The sequence below is a fragment of the Acinonyx jubatus genome, chromosome A2 (assembly GCF_027475565.1).
Source record: "Acinonyx jubatus isolate Ajub_Pintada_27869175 chromosome A2, VMU_Ajub_asm_v1.0, whole genome shotgun sequence".
Classification (NCBI taxonomy): domain Eukaryota; kingdom Metazoa; phylum Chordata; class Mammalia; order Carnivora; family Felidae; genus Acinonyx; species Acinonyx jubatus.
Window position 1 is genome coordinate 93,371,052 of NC_069383.1, and position 22,695 is coordinate 93,393,746.

The 22,695-nt window shown below is 39.3% G+C and overlaps 1 protein-coding gene across 1 annotated transcript in view; it reads left to right on the forward strand.

Annotated features, from left to right (window-relative positions):
- Nucleotides 1-466: 466 nt before the first annotated feature.
- Nucleotides 467-22,695, forward strand: part of RALA (RAS like proto-oncogene A) — a 71,647-nt gene continuing 49,418 nt past the window's right edge. The window contains exon 1 of the mRNA XM_027071613.2: nt 467-605. The gene's annotated coding sequence lies outside the window, so the exon portion shown is untranslated. The remainder of the gene's footprint in view (nt 606-22,695) is intronic.

Below are 22,695 nucleotides of genomic sequence, written 5' to 3' on the forward strand. Positions count from 1 at the left end.
CGGCTGTCCCCCGGAAGCAAAATGGCGGCCTCTGCTTTCCCCTCCTTCCCCGGGAACCCCCTCCCGGTCCCCAGAAGAGAGACAAGGACGTCGCGGCGCCGACGCTGAGATCCGGGAACCTCCGCGGGGCCCGCGGCCACTCCCGGACCCCCGGGAGGCGACTCCACCTCGCCGGACGCGGGGGGTCGGGTGTGGGGCCGTCCAAACGGCAGCGCAGCCCGCCCTCTGCACGCACAGGGTGGACGCCTACTAGCCCGCGCGCTCCTGGCCATTGTTCTCCAGCTCCGGCCCCAACACCCCCTTCTCCGCTCGCGAACAGGAAGTTACTCCCCAGCCGGCCCCGCCCCGCTTCCCAGCGCCCCGGAAGTGATCTGCGGCGGCTGCTGCAGAGCGGCCAGGAGGAGGGTGGATCTCTGGAGAGCGGAGCGCCCCTAGTCCTCCTCCTCCTCCTGCCGCCCAGGCTCCGCCGCCGCCCGTCGGACTCGTCCTTCTGCCTTTCGCGGCGGGGAACCTCCCAGACGATCAGGGCTGAGCTCTCTCCGGCCGAAGCCAGCTCAGCCGCGGCTTCCGGAGCCCGCGGGGCGGCAGACCGGCTTGCGGTGCAGGTGAGCGATGCCTGCCCGGGCCGCCCCGGGAGAGGTTGGGGCCGCTGGGGCGGCGGCGGCGGGGGTGTGTCCGGGCGGCGGCGGGCCGAGGCCGAGGCTCAGGGCCCGGACGCGGAGATTGCAAGTGCCGCGTTCTGCCCGGGGACGAGCCCAGGCTGGAATCCGGGGCGCGGTGTTCGCTGCTGTGCGGGCGAGTGCACGCCCGAGAGCCGGCGGCTGCGGCGCGGTCCTCCGAGCCCAGCACCTCCTTGAGTTGGCCTCGTCGGAAGGTCACCCCGCATCTCTGGCCCGCCGCGCCGAGGTCTCCGCCTGGGCGGTGCCCGCGACCTGGGGGGACCCATCGCCACCGCCGCAGTCCCCGCGCCTCACTCCGCCCCTCTCCCCTCCTTCCCTTTCTTCCAGTCCTCGCCTGTACCAGAGCAGTTGCTTTTTAAGCATCTCCGCCAAGGTTTTGTGCCAGTCTAAGGAATGGCTTTTTCAGACTGAAGTCATTAGATGCTCCGCATTGAACTGCACTGGTTTACCCATATTAGGGTAATCCAGCCTCTAAAACGAAGAAGAGAATATAGATGTTGAGCGAGGGGGTGTTTCCTTCGTGGTTCGTTCCTTAAGGTTTTCCAGGAGTGGAAGATGTGATTTGTATGCTTTAGGCTGGGTATATATGTGTAAGTGGGCAGGGATGACAGCACAGAGAGGTGGCAGTGTTGTTTCAAGGTTGAAGGAGAATTAGGGAGTTAACTGGCCTTTGCTGGGAAACCTGAACGTCCAGACTTGTGAGAGCTTATCCAAGTGTCTTTAGGGTTGTGTGAGAACTCCAGTGCCACGCCCTACGTGTCAAGCTGAAAAGCACCCAATTTACAAATTGTGTTTGGTTGGGAGAGGGGGAGCTTTATAAAACGTGTGTCATAAGTTAATTCTTGTCGTGAAAGTACAGTACAACTTTAATCGTGTTCCCAAACTCGGATAACAAAATTTGTTAGTAAACTCGCAGAAGGCTTTTTTTTAGCTTCTTTTTTAATGTATTTAAATGTATCTTACTCGTTTATGTGGGTCTGTCTCTATTAATACAATATTACTATAAAATGACTTGTGATTCTTCAGACATTATTTTTAGACTTTGAATTTTTTCAGGGCAGGAACCGTGTCTTATGCATCCATGTGTTCCCATGCTATGTCCCTGGAACAAAGAAGTTATTCCCGTATTTCCACTGAATGAATGAATGTGTAGGTGATCCCACAGTTGTTGCCTCAGGAAACATTTATTTTGTTGGGGTTTTTGTTTGTGTTCCAGTTTCTTGGCATATACAGACTTTGCTTTGTCTTAGTGTTTTTTTAGCAGGGTTAAAGGACGATTCAAGAAGAATCCTTTGCTGTCCTTCCAAAACTGTCCTCCCCTGAAAGGTTAAAATTATATTTGGGGTATTGTGATTAGGCATTATAATAACTTGTTGTATTCCAGTCTTAAATACTTACTACTTAAGCATGTTTATCCAGAGTTATTAAGAGATTTTCTAGTGATAGTAAGTTTATGTTTGGAGTTGATAACTGTTCCCTGTCTTAATCAGAAAGAGGAAATTGGGAGTCACCACTGTTGGGAAAACATGTACGTCACGGAATTGGTTACAGTGGCTTATTTCTCCCATGGGTACATGAAATCCTCTGACATCCTGGTATGACCTTGGCATGATTTACCAGTAGGCACTTCCACATTTCTTTTCAGAGATTCAGGTGTTCTCTAGTGTGACTGCTGAATGTGCAGTCATCTGTATCACTTATTTTGAAGTAGTTCATACAACACTTCTTTGCAGGGCTCTCAGGGAGAAAGGGCCTACTTATAGGGAAGAATCTTGTCTACATTTGTTTATGGGGGGAGTTTTTGTCTCTAGAGGGTAGGGTTATTTTCACTTTAGGGAGGTCCAAAAAAAAAAAAAGTGCTGATATCTTCTTTCCCCTCCAATTGTCTGGTGGCAGTCCTGCACTGGTTTTCCAGCTCAGCTTCTGCAGAACATAAATAAACGTACCAGAATCACTTCTTGTATGTGTATCAGTGTTATACACACTTGTAATCCTTAGTGGATGGAGGGCAAGGACAGTCACTTTTAGAATACAATGATATTTTTAAGGAGGGAAAAGATTATGATTTGGAAGAAGTAGGGAGACAGTTTATGGTTTTTATTGTTTTATAAAATGTTTTAACTCTCAGACACTAAGGTGAGGGAAGCCTGCAGTTTCTTATCTCCGAAACATCACCACTATACAGAGGTCAGATTTTTCTATTTTAATTCAACAACCCTCTTGGTAATAAATCCGTATACATTGATTGCCTGCCAAGCGCTATGATAAGAGCTTTAGTTATATTATTTTTAAATCTCCACAGTACCTCTGTAAGATAGGCAGTTTTGCCGTACTTTACTAAGTGAAGTTATTATTGGCTGGAGGCTAGTAGCTGGTAATTATTAGAATCTGGATTTGAAAGTAATGAATTCTGAGAGCATTGCATATTGCAATTAATCCTAAAAGGCTGAGGAAAAACAAGATTCTGATTGAGCTGAGCTTCAGGAATGTGAAGATAATGGGCCCTTCAGCACTCTTGGCCATCCAGTGGGTCCTGGGGTTACCACTGTTTATTTCCAGCGTGCGTGCAAATACAGTGTTCTCATCTGCTGTGTATGCCATGATAAAAAAATGGTTGGATATTGTTCGGATAGGTGCCCTGGAGGAGTAGAGTATTAGGAACTCAACAGTGGTGTTGATACCGCTTTTTTACCTCTGAAGTACCTGAATAATCCCTACTTGAGAGGACTATGGAAAACCTATTTTGTAGTGACCTTTCCTGAAATCTTGTTTTTCAGTTCTTTCATTAAAGGAGGTGGGGGTGGGGGAGGTTGTAGGGGAATTGGGAAGAATGGTAAAAGAGGCAGGGTTGTCTTGGGTCTGTTTTTACCATTTCGGACCATATATCGTTTTCTCTTTGGGTTTAGTGTAGAGGCTTAAAGGTGGCAGAACTTGTAAGGGTCTAATTGCTATTCACCCTTTCCCAGCCTGTGCATTTTTTTTTCTTTTCAAAAAATGCACTTTTAAAAAAAAATTTTTTTTTTAACATTTATTTATTTTTGAGACAGAGAGAGAGAGAGCATGAACAGGGGAGGGTCAGAGAAAGAGGGAGACACAGAATCTGAAACAGACTCCAGACTCTGAGCTGTCAGCCCAGAGCCCGACGCGGGGCTCGAACCCACAGACCGCGAGATCATGACCTGAGCCGAAGTCGGACGCTTAACCGACTGAACCACCCAGGCGCCCCTCAAAAGATGCACTTTTAATGGGCTTGATTTCAAGGATGTGTTCATCTCTTGGTCTAAAAAAAAAAAAAAAAAGTAGCTCTAAGTAAAATATGGCTCATTCTTCAGTCCCCATTAGTAATAGTTTTTCTTTTTTTCTTTACATCTAAGACACCTTTTTTACTACCTTATGACACTCATAAGGATTTGGCTACCATATAGAAAAAAATGAAATTAAAGCTCCATGAGTTTTAAGAGTCATGGGAATACACTTTAGAAGAGAATTTAAATCTCTGATGTAATTATACCCAAAGGTATAGTTGCTCAACATCAAGATTGTAGTCTGTGGAAGCCAAAGTCAGCAAGCTGACATAAAATATTGTGATATTATTCTTAAAAGCCTTCACAGTTAGAATTCACACTTAGAATTGTGACACACACAATCTCTTTGAAATCTGAGGTCCAATTGGGTTGCCAAATTCACTTATTGAAACTAAAGGTCAGGGTTTGACAATGTTGTGTTGGAGAATAAGACATAGTAAGATTATGAAATGACTTCTACTCCCAGATGCATTGTGAAGAGTGGGCAAAGATCCCCGGTTTCGACGAAGGTCATGATTGTAGTCATCTAAGCCACAGGATCCCTGCTTTCTAATGCAGTTGAGTGGCTGGCATAGTAACTGATTGAAAATGGAGGTTGCCCACTACTGATTGCAAATGCTTTAGTCCAGCTGCCCTGTCTAGGTCCGTTCTGGATTACTGCAGCAGCCTGTTAGCCTCTTGGTGCCACCCCACCTCCATCTTTTCTCCACACTTGGTTAGAGCAGTTATGACACTCCCCTACTTTAAGCCCTTTCTCAGCTCTTTCTTGCCCATTAACAAAATCCAAACTCCTTTTATCCCTAAGTCTCATATAAAAAATTCTCAAGACCTACTCCTTACCTAACTCTCTAGCCTCATCTCTTGCAGGGTATTCTGTTCCAGCAATACCAGGCTTCTAGAATGCTAGCGTTTTCCTAGTCCTCCATTTCCTCTTCCGTAGTTAGTTCTAGCCATTCCTCCTTATTCCAAGTTACTAATGCCTACTTATCTTCCAGCACTCAGTTTAGTATCTTGATTAGATTCTTTCTCTTGATCTCATCCCTCAAACAACAGGAAACCAACCAACCAACCAATCAAATAAGAACCCCAGGAACTTTCAAGACTGGGCTGGTTCCTCCTATTATGTGCTGCCGTAAAATCTAACATAGCACTTACCACTATGGACAGTGCCTTCATTAGTCTATTGTAAATTTTGTTGATCACAGTCCATAGTAATCTCATAGGTACATACATAAATGCACTCTTAAAAGCCTTCACAAGGAGCACCTGGGTGGCTCAGTAGGTTAAGCATCTGACTTTGGCTCAGGTCATCATCTCACAGCTCATGAGTCCAAGCCCCACATCAGGCTCTGTGCTGACAGCTCAAAGCCTGGAGCCTGCTTCAGAGACTGTCTCTCCTTCTCTCTCTGCCCCTCCCCTGCTCACACTCTGTCTCTGTCTCTCTCTGTCTCTTTCAAAAATAAACATTAACAACAACAACAAAAAGCCTTCACAGGCCTTTATCAGAATCTTTAGTTCATGACATCCTTGTCATATCAATAATTTTTTCACAGCATCCCTAGGTCAAAAGAAACACCTAACAGTTTATTAAATAGGCCCAGACAATTTAATAATTATTTATGTCCTAAAGATTTAGTAGCTATTTGAAAAAAATAATACACATAAATTAAAACAAATTACCTTTTTTTTCTTAACTGCAGAATATTCCATGGCGTATTCAACCTATGTCCTGTACTTGGACATTTAAGTAATTTCCAATATTTTTCAGTTATAAATGATGTTATAATGAAAATCTTTACATATGTGTGTCTTTGTATTGTTGGAGGTAAATATTCAGGATAAATGCATATATAAGATTTGTTAGATATTGACAAATTCCTCTTCTTAATGGAACTCTACTATTTTGAATACCTTCCAGCAATGTGTAAGTTCCACAGCCTCAATGGACTACATTGTCAAGTTTTTGAATTTCTGCCAATCTAATAGGTGAGAAATGGTATCTCAGTATAGTTTTAATTTGTAAATTGAACATTTTTTGTACATTAAAGGGTCATTTTTTTTACATTTAAAAATTAAATGTTCATGTTATTTAACTACTTTTTAAATAATTTTTGGTCTTTTTCCCTCAGGTTTTAAAAGTTCTCTTTAAGAATGTTAACCATTTAGGGGCACCTGGGTGGCTCAGTCGGTTAATCGTCGACTTTGGCTTAGGTCATGATCTTGTGGTTCGTGATCATGTCGGGCTCTGTGCTGACAGCTAAAAGCCTGGAGCTCGCTTCACATTCTGTATCTCCTTCTCCCTCTGCCCCTCCCCTGCTCACTTGTGCTCGCACACTCTCTCAAAAATAAATATTAAAAAAATTAAAAGCAAAAAAAGATTGTTAACCATGTAACTTTGATGTATGTTGCAGATACTTTGCCCACTCATCTTTGGCATTGCTTACAGGATTTTTTGGACGTGTGAAAGTCTGTTCTTGTGTAGTTAAATATATTAATCTTAAATTTTTTGTATCTGAGTTTTTCATCATCATTAGAGAGTCATTCCTTATCCTCAGGTTATAGAGGAATTCACCCATGCCGCCTTCCAGTATTCTTATAGTTTCATTTCCGCATTTAGTTTCCTGACCCATTTGGAGTACATTTATGTTTATGGTGTGAGGAATGGGTATAATGTTATCATTTTCTACATGGCTCTCTAGTTGTCCCAGTGCCATTTAGTTTTTAAAAATCTTGGCTTCCTTTGTCATATACTAGAATTTTTATGGAGTTGGGTGTATTTTACTCTGTTGAACTGTTTATGCACCAGTACCATACTGGTTTAATCATGGGGCGTTGTATATGATTTAATATCTGGTAGGTCTATGCCCCATTATAACTTGTCCTCTTCTGTGTCGTCCTTGCTATTCTTGTGTGTTTTATTTTTCCATATGCACTTCGGTGTCAATTTTTCTAAGTCCATTCATTAAAAAGATCATTGCTATTTTTATTGAGATTGCATTAAACTTATGATTTAACTTAGAACTGATTTCTTGATGGTGTTGGAGACATCTTAACCTAGAACAAGCAATGTTTTTTCATTTTCTTAAATCAACTTTTGTGTCTTTGGGGAGAGGTCTATAGTTTTCTTCATATAAGTTTTGAACATTTCTTGTAGAGTTTATTCCTAAGTGTTTTATCTTTTGTTGTTGTTGTTGCCATCATAAATAGAATTTTCTTATACATTATATCTTCTAATTGGTTATTATTCATGTAAATGAATAGTGCTGATTTCTGCATGTTTTCCTGCTACTTTGCTAAAGTCTTATTGTTTGAGTTACTTTTATCATTGCTTCCTTTAGGCTCAGATATACTATTGTGTCACCTGTAGAGATTTCAATCCTTTCTTTTCCAATGGTTATGCCTCTAAATGTTTATCTTATCTAACTGCATTGATTAGTATCTCCAGAACAATGTTAAACAGAGGAATAACAGTGTCTTCAATAAGAGATGCTGATTGTTTTATTGTATTATTTTTTTCTGTGAATATACAAAAATGTACATTGTACCAGATATTATCTTAGCTATGGAAGTGTCTTTCAAAGCCTGCAGTCCTTCACTGTCTCTGTAAGAGACACTAAATGGAGATGCATGTGGTTAGAGGCAGGAAATACTGACTTTCCTAGTGGACAGAGCAAAGTACAAAGATAAGCAAGGTGAGGACTAATACAAGGTTTCCCAGTCCTAAGTTTTGTTCTTACCTTGCCACACAGTTCTTCTGAACTTCATTGCAGTCTTCTCTCAGCCAGTCATGCTTGCCATAGGGTAACCTCCTTTTCTCCTCTAGGCTAAAGCTGCCATGGGTCTGTGAAGATCTAAGGATTCCCTTCTAGGCTTTCGCAGTCTTTTTTTTTTTTTTTTTTTAATGTTTATTTATTTTTGAGAGAGAGAGAAAGCCCACTCAAGCTGAGGAGGGACGGGGAGGGGGGACAGAGGACCCAAAGCTGTACTGGCAGCAGAGAGCCTGATGTGGGGCTTGAACTCACAAACCACGAGATCGACCTGAGCTGAAGTTGGATGTTTAACCAGCTGAGCCACTTAGGAATCCCTAGGCTTTCACAGTCTTAAGTGGTGTCCTCGTATTGTAGACAGATAAATTAGGCTTACCTTTTATTGATGTGGTCATGGCTTGGCTCCTTGGGTCTGTAGGTCATATGGCAAGTCAGGTTTATAATTAAATGAGCTTATCCCTGGGAGTGACCTAGAGTACACAGATGTAGGGTTGTTCAGAGAAGTTTGTAGGGCCTGGATCATCTGTTTTTTCTCCACAATTCGTTTTGGAAGACCCAGTCTTCTAGCTGGAAGTGATGTGTTTGTGTGGAATCAAGTGTTGGGTGGGCATCCAGCATATATGGTGTCCACATGCCGGTTATGGATACACACCAGTGTTGCCTCCCAAGTTCTAGAAGGTGCTTTCATTCGACTGCCATCTAATTCACCCAGAAAGTTCAAATAGCACATTTTCCATAAATTCTTATAATTTTACAATTATCTAGGTCCATTGGTGAACTCTCAGTCCACATCCTGTTTCTGTGTTTGTCATTCTAAGCATTTCCTTTCCCAGGAGTGCAGGGAAGGATATTTATTAATTTCTTGCCCCCTGGGCTGACGTGCTCCTCCCCCAGAAGTCCCTACAACTCTTAGTCCATGGTCTGTTGTCTGTCTTCATGGTCCCAGGAGCGCTGGTAGGTGGGGTGTTTAATAATCCCTTTTGGTCCCAACTTTGAGGAGCTCTCACTCACCAGGTCGTTTGTCCATCTCTGCTTTTCCCAGGACCCATGTTGCCTTTTTCTCTCTGGGTCACATTGCCTCACTGGCATGCAGTTCATCCTTGAGAGGTTTTGGGATGCCTTGCTGTGAAGACCCTCAAGCCTCACCCTCTGGTAAATTGATGGCACCTTGATGGCAGAGCTTGGGCAGGAGGTTGGTTTTGTCCTGTTCCTCCCCCCCCCCCCCCCTTACTTTATCTACCCTCACCTTTTAAGTCTGAGGACAGTCTGTCTCCCCTCATCCTTCTGCGTAAGACATTTGTCTGTGACAGAAAATCTCCCTTCCCTGAGGTCTTTGGCTGCCGTAGTCTTAATGCTTGGATTGTTGGAAACTTTCCCACTACCCTGTTAGTCTCCAAGGTCTTCATATGTCTCCATGATACAACTAAGACAATTCTTCAACTCTTCTACAACTAAGAATAACTTCACATATTCTTATTTGCTGCTTGTGGGTTTTAGTAGCTTTTTTGGTCCTTCAGAATAAAACAAAACTTGGTCATTTTCTCTGCTTATTTCCTTTTATCCTTTGCTTTGGCTTAGATCATAAAACCCATTCTTGTCTTTATATTTTGTTTTTAAAGTTTATTTGGTCACAACTGTTTAAGTTCTTTGTACAGTAACTGGTCATTTATATTTTTTATTCTGTGAATTGTCTTTTTATGTCCTTCGCTTATTTGAAGGGTATGGGCGCTAGATTTTTTTTTTTTTTAAATAACAGATTTATTGAGATGAAATTCACATACTGCAAAAGTTACTCTTTTAAAGTATAATTTGGTGGTTTTTAATGCAGTCACAGAATTGTGCAGCCACGGCCACTATCTGATCTGACCACATTTTCATGACCCCAAAAAGAAACCTCATGCTCATCAGCCTTCACTCCTGATTCCCTCCACCCGCAGCTCCAGGGAACTACTGATCTGGTTCCCATCTGTACAGATTTTCCCATTCTGGACATTTCTGGATTCCATGAACGGAATCATACAATATGTGATCTTTTGTATTTGGCAATTTTCACTTAACATAATGTTTTCAAGGTTCGTCCATGTTGTAGCATGTATCACTACTTCCTTCGTTTTTATGGCTAAATAATGTTCCAGTGAGTAAATATACCACATTTTGTTTATCTGTTCATCCGTTGATGGACATTTGGGTGCGTCCACTTCTTGGCATATATTGGATAATGCTGCTATGAAAATAGATGTACATGTTTTTGCATGGACATGTGTTTTCATTTCTCCTGGGTGTGTGTGTATATATATATACATATAGGAATGGAATTACTCGGTCATATGGTAACTCTGCGTTTAACATTTTGAGAAACTGCCAAACTGTTTTCTAAAGCACCTGCACCATTTTACTTGCTCCCTATTGGTGTATAAGGCTTCCCAGTTTCTCTGCATCCTCACCAACATTTGTTATAGTCCACCTCTTATTAATTATAGCCATCCTAGTGGGTGTGATTATCTTTCATCTGCTAGAATACTTTGTCTAAGCTGCGCTGTGTGTGTGAAGTAATGTACATCTTGGCATATCCTGTCTTTTTCTTCTTAGACATTTTAGTTTGATGTCCAGTTCCAAGAATGTTCTCTTTGTTGTAAAAACTGTAAATGTGGCTTTTTGTTGGAACTTCTAAGTGAACTTTGCTTTTGATTCATAGCAAGGTTTTTGCCTTAGTGTGTCTGATGAGTTTCAAGCTGTTACAATTTTCAGTTGTTAAAAGCACACTGTTACAAATTGTTGCATAACAAGTACCTAGACAAAGTGCCTAATAGAGTGAAGGGGAATCATTCATAATCAACACTGACAGTGTTTCCAAGAATTGTTGGTGCAGTATTGACTACAAAATTGGGGAACACCAATTATAGACAAGAGTAACCAAAAATGGTGCTAGGTTTAATAAACTGAGCACTTTTGTGTGCATGATCTCATTTGATCTTTGTATCAGCCAAGAGATATAGGTGGGATGGGAAAATTTATTGACCTTCAGTCAAAATGTTTTACTGAATGCACTTGTAACGTAAAGATTTCCACACCAACCAATACCTGTGTTGCTTTGTCTTAAATTATTTAAAAAGTATTGGTTAGCATTAGCATTTTCATAAAGTTCTAACTTGCTCACAGTGTAGTTATTTTATTCTTTTAGTTCCCATTTGTTCCCTGTTATTATCTGTATCTGAACAGGTATGGAATAAAGATGATGGTCTCTGTACCTCAACTATGAGCCTCTTTCTGAAATGCATAGAAAACTGCACTGGTGATTCTTTTATACTTGGTTACCTTTTAAAATGAAAGTGCTCTTCCCTGGCCCCCCAGCTTTGTATTTTGAAACATTTCCAACTTACAAAAAACGTTAAAAGAGTAGAATTTTGAATTCCTGTATTTCCCAATCATCCTCTCTTCACCGATTACCGATTATTTTGCCCTGTTTACTTTATCTTTCTAAGTATAGATGCTTTTATTTTTCTCTACTTTGAAAGAAGTTGGAGACTTCATGAAACTTCACCTCTGTGTACTTCATCTTATGTCTTCTGAGAATAAAGGCATTCTCCCGTATCATCATAATACTGTTGTTTAACACATAAGTAATAATTCCGTAACATCATCTACTATGTAGCCCAGATTCAGATTTCTCTAGTTGCCACCAATTGTCTTTAAATAGCTGTTTTTCCTCTGATCTGTTGGCTTATTATGTCTTCCTTAGTCCCTATTTCATTTTTTTCTAATTAACTTTTTTGAGATACAATTTACATATCATAAAATTCACCCATTTAAGTTACAGTCATTTTTGGTAACTGGTTGTGTAACCATCACCAATATCCAGTTTTTAAACATTTTTATCACTTCAATAAAATCCCTTTGCCCATTTGTAGTTAATCCCCATCCCTACCTCCAGCCCCAGGCAACCATTAACTTACATTCTATCTCCACAGATTTGCCTTTTCTGGGCATTACTATAAATGGAATCATACCATGAGTAATCTTTGGGGTTTTTTTACTTAGCATAATTTTTTTCTGGCTCATCATTTTGTGGCATGTGTCACTAATTCTTTTCTTTTTATTGGTGAATAGTAGGTAAGTATTCCATTCAATAGATTCACCACATTTTGCTATCTATTTACCAGTTGATGAACATTTGGATTGTTTCCCTTTTTTGGTTGTTACGAATAATTCTGCTATGAACATTCATGTACAAGCCTTTGTGTGGACATATGTTTTTATTTCTCCTTTATACACCTAGGAGTAGAAATGCTCAGTTGTATGGTACATTTATGTTTAACCTTTTAAGGAGGTGCTAAACTGTTTTCCAAAGTGGTCTCACATTATTTTGCATTCCCACCAGCAATGTTTGAGAGTTCCCATTTCTCTGCACTTTAAAAAGAAAATTTTTTTTAATGTTTATTTTTGAGAGAGAGAGAGAGAGAGAGAGAGAGAGAGAGAGAGAGAGAGAAAATGAATGAATGGGGGAGGGGCAGACAGAGAGGGAGACACAGAATCTGAAGCAGGCTCCAGGCTCCGAGCTGTTCACACAGAGCCCGACGCGGGGCTCGAACTCAAGAACCGTGAGATCATGACCTGAGCTGAAATTGGACACTTAACTGACTGAGCCACCCAGGGGCCCCTCATTTTTCTGCACTTTTAAGAATGGTTATTAGATTAGTCTTTTTAGAAATTATTATGGCCAGTCTAGTGGGTATAAAACTGTATCTCGTGAGGGTTTTTTTTGCATTTCCCTAATGACTGATGGTGTCGAGCACCTTTTCATGTGTTTATTAGCCATTCACAAATTTTCTTTGGTGGAATGTCCTCTCAAATCTTTTTCCTATTTTTTAAACAGGTTATCTTGTTATTGAATTGTGAGTTCTTTGTGTGTTCCAGATACAAATCCTTCATAGATATTTGAATTGCAAAGTCTTTCTGCCAGAGAATGCTAAGGGTTTTATTTTGGTAATGATGTTAACCATGAACCTTGCTTAATTTTTCTCATTTGCTATGGGGCTTTTCTAGACAATTGGAGTAAGAGCTAGATCTTTTCTTAATTCTTTCATGTGTCTAGCTAGTACAGAAGTAGAATAAACAATTAAAGACAGTGATAGTCACTGTCATCTTCGTTCTGCAGTTAAGCAGTGAGAAACTTCCTTCTGAACCACAAGAAGCAAATAGACACACACTATGGGTATTAGGGCTCTTTCAGTTGTAAGAGTCAGAAATCCAGTTTAGACTCTTCAGCAAAACAGACTTTTAGTGCTTTTCTCTCGCTTCTTCAGCTCTGCTTCTTTTTTCATTCTTTTGGCCAACTCTTCACATGTGGCCACTTTCGTCTCCAGATTCAGTTCTTCCCAGCTCAGCAGAAAGAGCCAGTCTTTCCCCCTGGCCCAAGAATGGAGTACTCTGGCCAAGTTAGGTCGCTTGCCCTGCTTTTTGCTTTTGAGAGATGTGGAGCATCCAGATTCTCAGTCCTGTTGTAATGCGGGAAGGAGGGAGTAGTTCCCTCCAGAAAGAGGTGCTAGGCAGACAGACTCTATCTACGTCTGCTTCTTCAGGGGTGTTGGGGTCATTTTTTGCCCACTTTTATGAAATTAAACCAAAAGTAATGAGTAGAAAGTTGATACCTGGAGTTTTGGGAAAAAAACACATTTGTTATCTGATTAATTTTAACACTAAATTAGCCTTTACTAGTAGTACTTTTTCTTACCTAAACAAACTCATGTGATGTTTGCTTTGCATTCCGCATACCCCTTTCCCCCTCCCACTGAGGTGAGTGGCAAGCGACGTTAGCAGTAATAACAACTTGGTAATTGTGGCTGATTTTTCTGTACTTCTTTTGAGAGTTCTTTTATGTAGTTTTCTTTAGCTCTCTGAGGCGGGGTTATATCCAACTGTCTCGGAGTGCCTACATTCCTACAGATTGCTGAAATCAATTTTTTTATAATTAGTTTCCTTCCTCTTTTTCATTTACTTGGATTCTCAAGCTCTGTCAGTGTCCATATGTTGAATGATTCATCTTTGAAGTGATTTTTTTTTTTTTTTTAAAGTCAGGATAGTTCCCAGTTCCTTTTCGTGACATTGGGTGTGTGATGTGCATGGTGATGGTGAAGACACTGTTGATGAAGTTGTGATTTTCCTGCTCTAAAAGGAAATAATTGTTATCACTGAAAGTGTTTCTTATCTAAGTCTTTAATAGCTATAACTGCTATATAAATACCATCATGAAGTTGAACAAATAACTGGATACCATGTCCCTGTTGTGTTGCTTCTGTGCTCTTCCAGTACTCCTTAGGATTTGTTTTCAGTATGAAAATTAAATGCAGAATTGAGAACTCGTGGTTTGAGGCTGTCTGTCTAAGACGTATCATTTCTCATAGAATTAAAAGAGCATACCTTGAAAGGTTTTCTAATGTATTCTTCCACTATTTACAAAAATCCCCTCAAAACTACCCAGCCACTAGCCATTGCTTAAACACTTACTGTAGTGATCTTGTGGAGATCTGGGTCCTTTTTAGATATGTTCATTTAAAAATTCATTCCTGGGGTGCCTGGGTTGCTCATTCGGTTGGGCGTCCAACTTCAGCTCAGGTCATGATCTCACGGTCTGTGAGTTCAAGCTCCACATGTGGCTTTCTGCTGTCAGTGCAGATCCTCTGTCCTCCTCTCTCTTTGCCCCTCCGCTGCTTGTGTGTTCCCTCTCTCTCTCTCTCTCTCAAATAAATAAACATTAAAAAAAATTCATTCTTGTTTTGAACTGAAGTGTATTATCCTGTGACTTCTCTTTGTTCCTGATTTGCTCTCTGAAGAAGCACTTAGTACACAAACATATTTTTGAGACCTTGCTAAATAGTGCATTTGTTGACAGAATCAAGAACAGTCATTTTACAGATACTTTTCTTCAAATAATTGAAAATAGCAATGATACAGCTGCTTTGCCGGCTTCCCAAGTGTCTGCCTTTTCAGGCCATACGTCCCTCATTTCTTGAGTTAGTTCCTAACTATCCTGATCACAGGCTTCCAGAAATCATACAGTAACATTCACTTCTTTTGAGGTCAAATTTTACAGCTTAAAATATGAAACACTTAAAAAAGAAGGAGGAAACTAGAATCTATACATTTCCTTCTGTGGCCAGTCTCTGACCCTAAACAGTTTCAGATTCCTTATTTCCATTTAATCGTCCAGATTTAACCATATGAGGTGGAAGGTGAGGAAACTTAAAGGCTGCACTATTAAGAATCAGGAAGTAAAGTTTAAAAACCAATGAAAAAAACAACATACCTTCGAACCTCCAAAGTAGAAATGCAGAGTCCTAGCACTGAAGGCTGGTACGCATCTGATGCTTACGGGAATAATTATGCCATCTTTCAGAACTCTTACTTTATATCTAACTACAGTAAGTCTGGTAATTTGCGCCCAAACAGTTTTTAGGAGTGAAGGGTGCTGCTGAAGGGAAGTACAGGGGCAGTAGTGATCAGCGAGGGACAGCTCTGAAAGGAAGGGAAGGGGCAGAAAGACTTAGAAATGACAATAGGAGAATTTAGAGTTCCACATTCTAGGGCTGTTAAATCCAGGGAAAAGTACCCGGTTCATAATAGCCTCTAAGAATTTCAGAATAGCCTCGAGGAATTTGTGAGACATACAATTCAGAGTTTAAAATTTTTGTTGAATACACCTCAAAAATTAAAATACCATCCTGCCTGGACACTGCTTCTGGTGGGCCAAATCGCTTGTTTTCTCATCGATTATCATCTCTTCATTAAATTCCCATGATGATTATTTTTTTAATGTGTGTATGTTAAGCATTAAGTAAAATAAGGCACCCAGTAAATCGTGGCTATTCACTTGTTGATGATTGAGTGGGGGAGGTAGTCTATACAGTTAGAGTTTGTCATTTCTTACAACTTTGGCTGAACCACCACCGTTTTCCCACCTTGATGTTAAGGTTTATCACAACGTGACTTCCCTTTGCGTGGTAGCACATTCTGGTCCACTCCCCCTGCCATCAGTCGTTAAATATTTAGAAAATGCTGTTATTAGACTAAGCAAAACATAGTTTAAATTTTCATATAAAAATGTATGTGAATATGTAAAAAATTATCTAGTTAACAGTTGCTTTCTTTTGGATTAGGAAATAAAAGTATTAGATTATATTGCTCCAGAATTACTGTAGGGTTTATCCTCCCTCTCCTCCTCTTCCAAACCCCAGCTGTTCATTTGGTTGCTGTTTTGCTATAACTAATCAAATAGCTACTGCCCTTTATTCTTATAAGCTTCGGCTGGATCTAATCTTATTACATCTTTAAATCTTTGATGAAAATATTGACAATTTGTTCTTCAATCAAAAAACATTAAGATATACGGTGCCCAGATATTTATGGGGTCTTCTTTTTGGTTGTTTAAAACCTAGTAGTAATCCTTTGTCAGAGCGTTGCTACCATTGAAGATTATAAAATAAAAGCTTATCTATACTTTTAGTGAAATTTTAGTGACTTCATATTAAGAATGGTTTGTCGCGCAGTGTAGAATGCACCTGACACAGTAGTGAAAAATGTAAGAAGCCCAACCTCCGCTTATAAATTACTTTGTGCTGTTTCTTGATGTTGACGGATTAGGAATAAGAAGTAGGATACATTCTGACTTTTCAATGGCTTTCCTTAAAAACTAGACTAATTGTAATATCATTTGGGTTCAGAACTCAGGACTCATTTTTTCAACTTGACTGTCAGTGTAAAATATTTTTACTTATATTAAAATGCTTGGGCCAAGGATAAACGGCAGCAGGTTTCCTTTTTGTAGTTTATTTTTGCTATATCTATTAGTCAATCAACCTATGTTTCAAGTTTCTGTTACAGTGTGGAAGGTGGGGCAGGAGGGTTTGAAAGAAGAATTCCCTTTTAAGGCAGTCATATGAAAGTAATTTTGAGATGAAAGTTGCTACCAACGTGTGTTTTCTTCATTCCAAAACTGGGACATGTTGGCAGTAATGTTTCATAAATGAAGTGAAAAAGGGAAGATTGATAGTATTTGAGAAGGTTTTTTCCTTTAGAAATTATAGTTTGTTTTTTTCATTCTTTAATATTTGAAGCTGATAGACATCCATTTGTCAGTAGAATGAAAAGTTTTTAAGAGAAGCATAGAACATTTCGGGGGAGACAGTATGGTGTGGTGACATGAACATAGGTTTTGCTTAACAAAATGTTGAATGAATAAGCACCTGTTGTGTGTCAGGTACTGTGCTGGACACATAAAAGGACAGGCACTCAGCCTAGGCTTAAGTAACAAGGAGAGTTTTCCCCAAGTGATCACCAGGAGGACCAGCAGGACTTTGGTAAAAGAAATGGATCAGGACAATCAGGTAATCAAATTCATGTCGTTAAATTTAGAGTGAGTGTGGTGTGTTCCTGCAGGGTGAGAAGGGGAAAGCAAAAAGACCCTGAGGGAGAGGGAGAGGGTTGGGAGGGTTGTAGAGAGATCATAAGGTTCCTCATCATAGGCCCTTGGGACCCATCAAAAGAATTTAGGAAGCATTATGATCAGATTTGCATTTTGATTATTCTCTATGGCAGTGCTTCTGAAATTATCTTTGGTGAAGAACCGTTATAAAAATTTTCAATATGTATCACACATATTTACATATGTATGTTTATAAAATACAATACAGATGAATTACTAGGAAAATGAAAATTTCAAAACAGAAAGCAAGCCCATTTTAAAAGTTAGATTGACAGGGTGCCTGTATAGCTCAGTCAGTTGAGTGTGAGACTCTTGATTTTGGCTCAGGTCATCATCCCAGGGTTATGGATTGAGCCCTGCGTCGGGGCCTGCACTGAATGTGAAACCTGCTTAAGATTCTCTCTCTCTCCCTCTCCCTCTCCCTCTCCCTCTCCCTCTTCCCCCACTTCTACACCACTTGCATGTGTGCTCTCTCAGAAAAAACAACCAAATGAACTCATTAAAAAATAAAAGTTAGATTGAATAGACATAAAATTACTCTTAAGTTCTCTAGAAGTTTCCAAATGTATACTCTCAAATTTGTTCTTTCCTAGTCATTAACTAGTTAGGTTTTGAGTACCTCTGCCACGGGGGAATTATCTCTTTTTGATCACGTGCCCCATCACTACAGAATTCTAGAAGCTCCCATGTGTATATTTACTTTTAAATCACATACATGTACTGCTGTGCAGTTATACAATATACATTATAAATCATAAAATATAAGTTAGAAAATAACGTTAGAAAATAAGTTATATAAGCTATTTTAAACTTAAAAGTTTTATTAATAGAATAAAAATTTTTGTTGGCACAAAGCATTGTTTAGTGAAAGCAGTGTAATCAACTGTGCTTTATTATAACTTTTGCAGGTCTTGTATCATTCACATGCCAGATAAATAGTATATTAAATCATCATGTTGTATAAAATTTCTATTTGTCAGTTTTACCTAAATGAAGCTGGAAAAAATAAGTAAAAAAACAACTACTATTTGGCCCTCTTACAGGTGCTGGGAGATACAGTAGACCATAATATATACAAAAAAAAAAAAAAATCTCTGTTCACATGATCTTCATTCTAGTGAAAGTTAACACTTTGTAAAATGGTGATTCAAAGGCTTGGTTTTAGGTGCAGTCTGTTTTATATTCATTTTAATGCTTGTCACATTTGAAATAGATGCCTCATAAAGATACAGATAAAAAATGGGAGAATGATGTTGTTAGTTGTGTTGACTTAATGATAGTCCTAAGTTAATTTTATCTAACAATTAAGGACAGATGTTTAATGAAATATCTTGCTAATTTCCATTTTCTCTGATGTCAGTCAATTCTTACAGACTCATCAAAATGTGTTTCCTTTTTTGTGTGTGTTTGTAATACATGTTTTCAAAATCTAATGAAACTATAGATTTAAACAGGTTAGAAATTAATTTTCAAGTTGGTGTTCAGGTGAGGTTATCTTTTAAAGTGGGCACATTTACATTCATGACAGTAAAAGCTTGCCAACTCCTGGTGTATCCATTCACTAATATCACACTGTCTTAATTACTGTAGCTTTCTAAGAAGTCTTGACAGTTAGTAGAGTAGGAGTCAGCAAAGGTTTTCTCATAGGGCCAAAATATTAAATATAGGCTTTGCAGGCCATGTGGTCTCTGTTACACCCACTCACCTCAGCTGTTGTAATAGACAGCAGCCATCGTCCATACGTAAACAGATGGGGATGACTAGATCCCAATAAAACTTTATTTACAAAAATAAGTTATTTTGTCATAAACCTAAAACTGCCCTAAAAAATAGTCTGTTGGGGTGCCTGGCAGGCTCAGTCAGAAGAGCAAGTGACTGTTGATCTTGAGGTCATGAGTTCGAGCCCCACGTTAGGTGTAGAGATTACTTAAATAAATATTTTTAAAAAATAGAGTCTTTTAAAAAGAAATGCAGACAGAAGAAACAGCATCACTTTTGTGTTGTTCTTGTGGAAGATGCATAACTTGAATCTAAGCATCAGACAAAAATCAGTTTTAAGAGACGTTCTATAAAATAATTGGTTAGTAATCTTCAAAATTGTCAAATTCATGAAAGTCACAGTATGAGAAATCATGCCAGACCGAAGGAGGCCAACAAGATGCAGCAACCAAAGGCAACAAATGATTCTAAGCCAGTGCAGAATCGTGGATGGGGTCTGAGGATTCCAAGATAGGACTGTGTTAATGTTCATATCCCTATGGTAATGACTATATTGTGATTTTCGGGGATTGTCCTTGTTTGTTGGAAATAAGCTCAGAGTGTTCAGGTGAGATGAAGCAGCATACCAGCAACTTACTCTTAAATGGTTCAGGGAAACATCTTTCTGTATTGTACTCATACCTTTTCTATAAATTTTAGATTGTTTCAACATTTAAGAAATACATATCATTAAAAGTAAGTAAAATAAGTTTATTACAGAAGAACACCCAAACAGCCTAGCTTGCCAATCACTGCATACTTTGGTGGTGGTTCTTCACAGTCATCTTGGATGTTGTTGGTGTTATTGTTTCCATACAAATTTTAAAAGCAGCTGCCAATTTTCACCAAAAAACCTGCTGTGATTTTTATTGGGATTGCATTAAATCTATAAATAAATTTGAGGAGGAGTGGCTTTTTTTTTTTTTTTTTTTTTTTTTTACAATGAGTGTTCTAATCCATAAACCTGAACTAAAGCATTCTTTAGGTCTTCTTTAAATTTTCTCATCAGTGTTTTATAGTTTCCCATACAAAGTTCCTTGTGGTCGCCATTCTCCAAATTGTGCACCAAAATTTTGCCTCTTGGTATATGGTTCCCTTTCACACTGAATAGGGCTGACCAAATGACATTGTGTGACTTCCAAGACTAGGTCATGAGAGATATTTTGGCTTCTGCCTTGCTTTCTTTCTCTCATCTGGAGAAAGCAGAAGTCATGTTAAGAGAACATTTAAGTAGCCCAATAGAGAGGCCCAGGTAGTGAAGAACTCAGAGGCTTTCTGCCACAACAGTGATGTGAATGAGCTATCTTAGAAGCAGCTCCTCCAATGTTTAAGCCTTTAGATGACTACAGCTTAACATCATCTTGATTGTAGCCTCATGAGAGCCCGAGCTGGAGCCAACTACCTAGGCTGCTCAAACTGTAGGATAATAAATGTTTGTTATTTTAAGTCACTAAGTTTTAGGGTAGTTTGTGCAGTAACAGGCAACTAACACAGTCAGATATATTTTTAAGTTTTTATTCTCAAATTCTATTGTTTCCTTTTTTGTGGCAAAATACATATGCCATTTACCATCTTAAATGTTTTAATTGTATAGTTTAGCAGTATTAAACACATTCACATTGTTTTTATTTATTTATTTATTTAAAAAAAATTTTTTTTAACGTTTTATTTTTGAGACAGAGAGAGACAGAGCATGAACGGGGGAGGGTCAGAGAGAGGGAGACACAGAATCCGAAACAGGATCCAGGCTCTGAGCTGTCAGCACAGAGCCCGACGCGGGGCCTGAACTCACGGACCGCGAGACCATGACCTGAGCCGAAGTCGGCCGCTTAACCGACTGAGCCACCCAGGCACCCCAAACACATTCACATTGTTATACAACCATCACCACCATTCATCCCCATAACTCTTTTCATCTTGTGAAACTGAAACTCTGTATTGAATAAATAATAACTTCACATTCTTCTCTCCCCATAGTCCCTAGTAACCACCAGTATACTTTCCATCTTGTTGTATTGACTACTCTAAGTACCTCATATAAGTGGCATCTTACAGTATTTGCCTTCTTGTGTTAGCTTACTTGGCTTTGCACAGTGTCCTCAAGGTTCACTGATGTTGTAGCATGTGTCAGAACTTATTTGCTGTTTCGGAAGCACCTGGGTGGTTCCGTCAGTTAAGCGAAATCCGACTCTTGATTTCAGATCAGGTCATGATCTCATGGTTCCTGGGTTTCTGACAGTGATTCCTGGGTCCCTGCTTGGAATTCTCTCTTCCCTTTCTGCCCCTTCCCTGCTTGTGCATGTGTGTGCTCTTTCTCTCTCAAAATAAATAAACTTAAAAATTTATTTGCTTTTTAAGCCTGAATAATAATATTCCATTGTGTGTATATATACATATATGTATATATGTATATGTACACACACACATACATATACATACACACATATATATGTATATATACACACATACATACATACCAAGTTTTGCTGATTCATCTACCCATGGATGCTTAGGTTGCTTCCATGCTTTAGCTGTTGTGAATAATGCTGCTATGAATATCTCAAGACCCTGCTTTCAATTCTTTTGGGTATAAACCAAGAAGTGGAATTGCTGGATTGTGTGATAAGTCTAGTTTTCATTTTGGGGGGAACTACCATACTGTTTTGTACAATGGCTGTGCCATTTTATATTCCCGCCAGCAGTGCACAAGCGTTCTGATTTCTCCATATCTTTGTCAACACTTGTTTTCTGGTATTTTTGATAGTGGTCATCCTAATTGGTGTGAGATGGTATCTCACTGTAGTTTTGATTTGCATTTCCCTAATAATTAGTGATGTTGAGTATTTTTTTCATATGCTTGTCAGCCATTTGTTTATCTTCTGTGAAGAAATGTCTGTTCAAGTCCTTTGCCCATTTTTAAACTAGGTTGTTTTTTTGTTGTTGAGTTATAGGAGTTCTCTGTATATTCTAGGTATCAATCCCTTATCACATATATGATTTGCAAATATTTTCTCCTTTTCGGTGGGTGGCCTTTTTACTCTGTTGATAGCATCTTTTGATGCACAAAATTTTCTAATTTTCATGATGTCCAGTGTGTCCATTTTTCTTTTGTTACCAGTGCCTTTGGTGTCAGATCGAAGAAACCATTACCAAATTCAGTATTGTGAAGTTTTTGTCCTGTGTTTCTTCCAAGAGTTTTATTATTTTAGGTCTTACATTAGGACTTTGATCCATAATTACTTTTAAAATACAGAAATAGAATGTTCTAAGTTAGGATCAGATTTTCAACAGTTTTGCTAAATTCACTTGTTAATATTGATAATTTAATTCTTTTGCAATGTTGCCTGTGAGTAATCTGTTTTGCTTCTTCCTATCCAGTCCTTTGCCTTTTATTTCTGTGCTTGCTTTATTGTACTGACTAGAATTTCCAGGACTTTACTGACTGGAAGTGATGATAGGAAGCAGTTTTGTCTTATCCTTCAGCTCATGGGGAAAACATTTCCTATTTTACCTGTTAAGTTTTTGTAAAAATTATTTATCAGTATAAAGAGGTTTCCTCCTTTTTCTAATTTGCTAAGGCTTTTCTCGTGAATGAATGTTGCATTTTTGTCTGACTTTTTTGCATCTGTTGAGATAATCGTGTGATTTTTCTCCCCTTTTGTGAATTACATCAGTTTGTTAGTGGAACCTTGTATTCCTCAAATCCA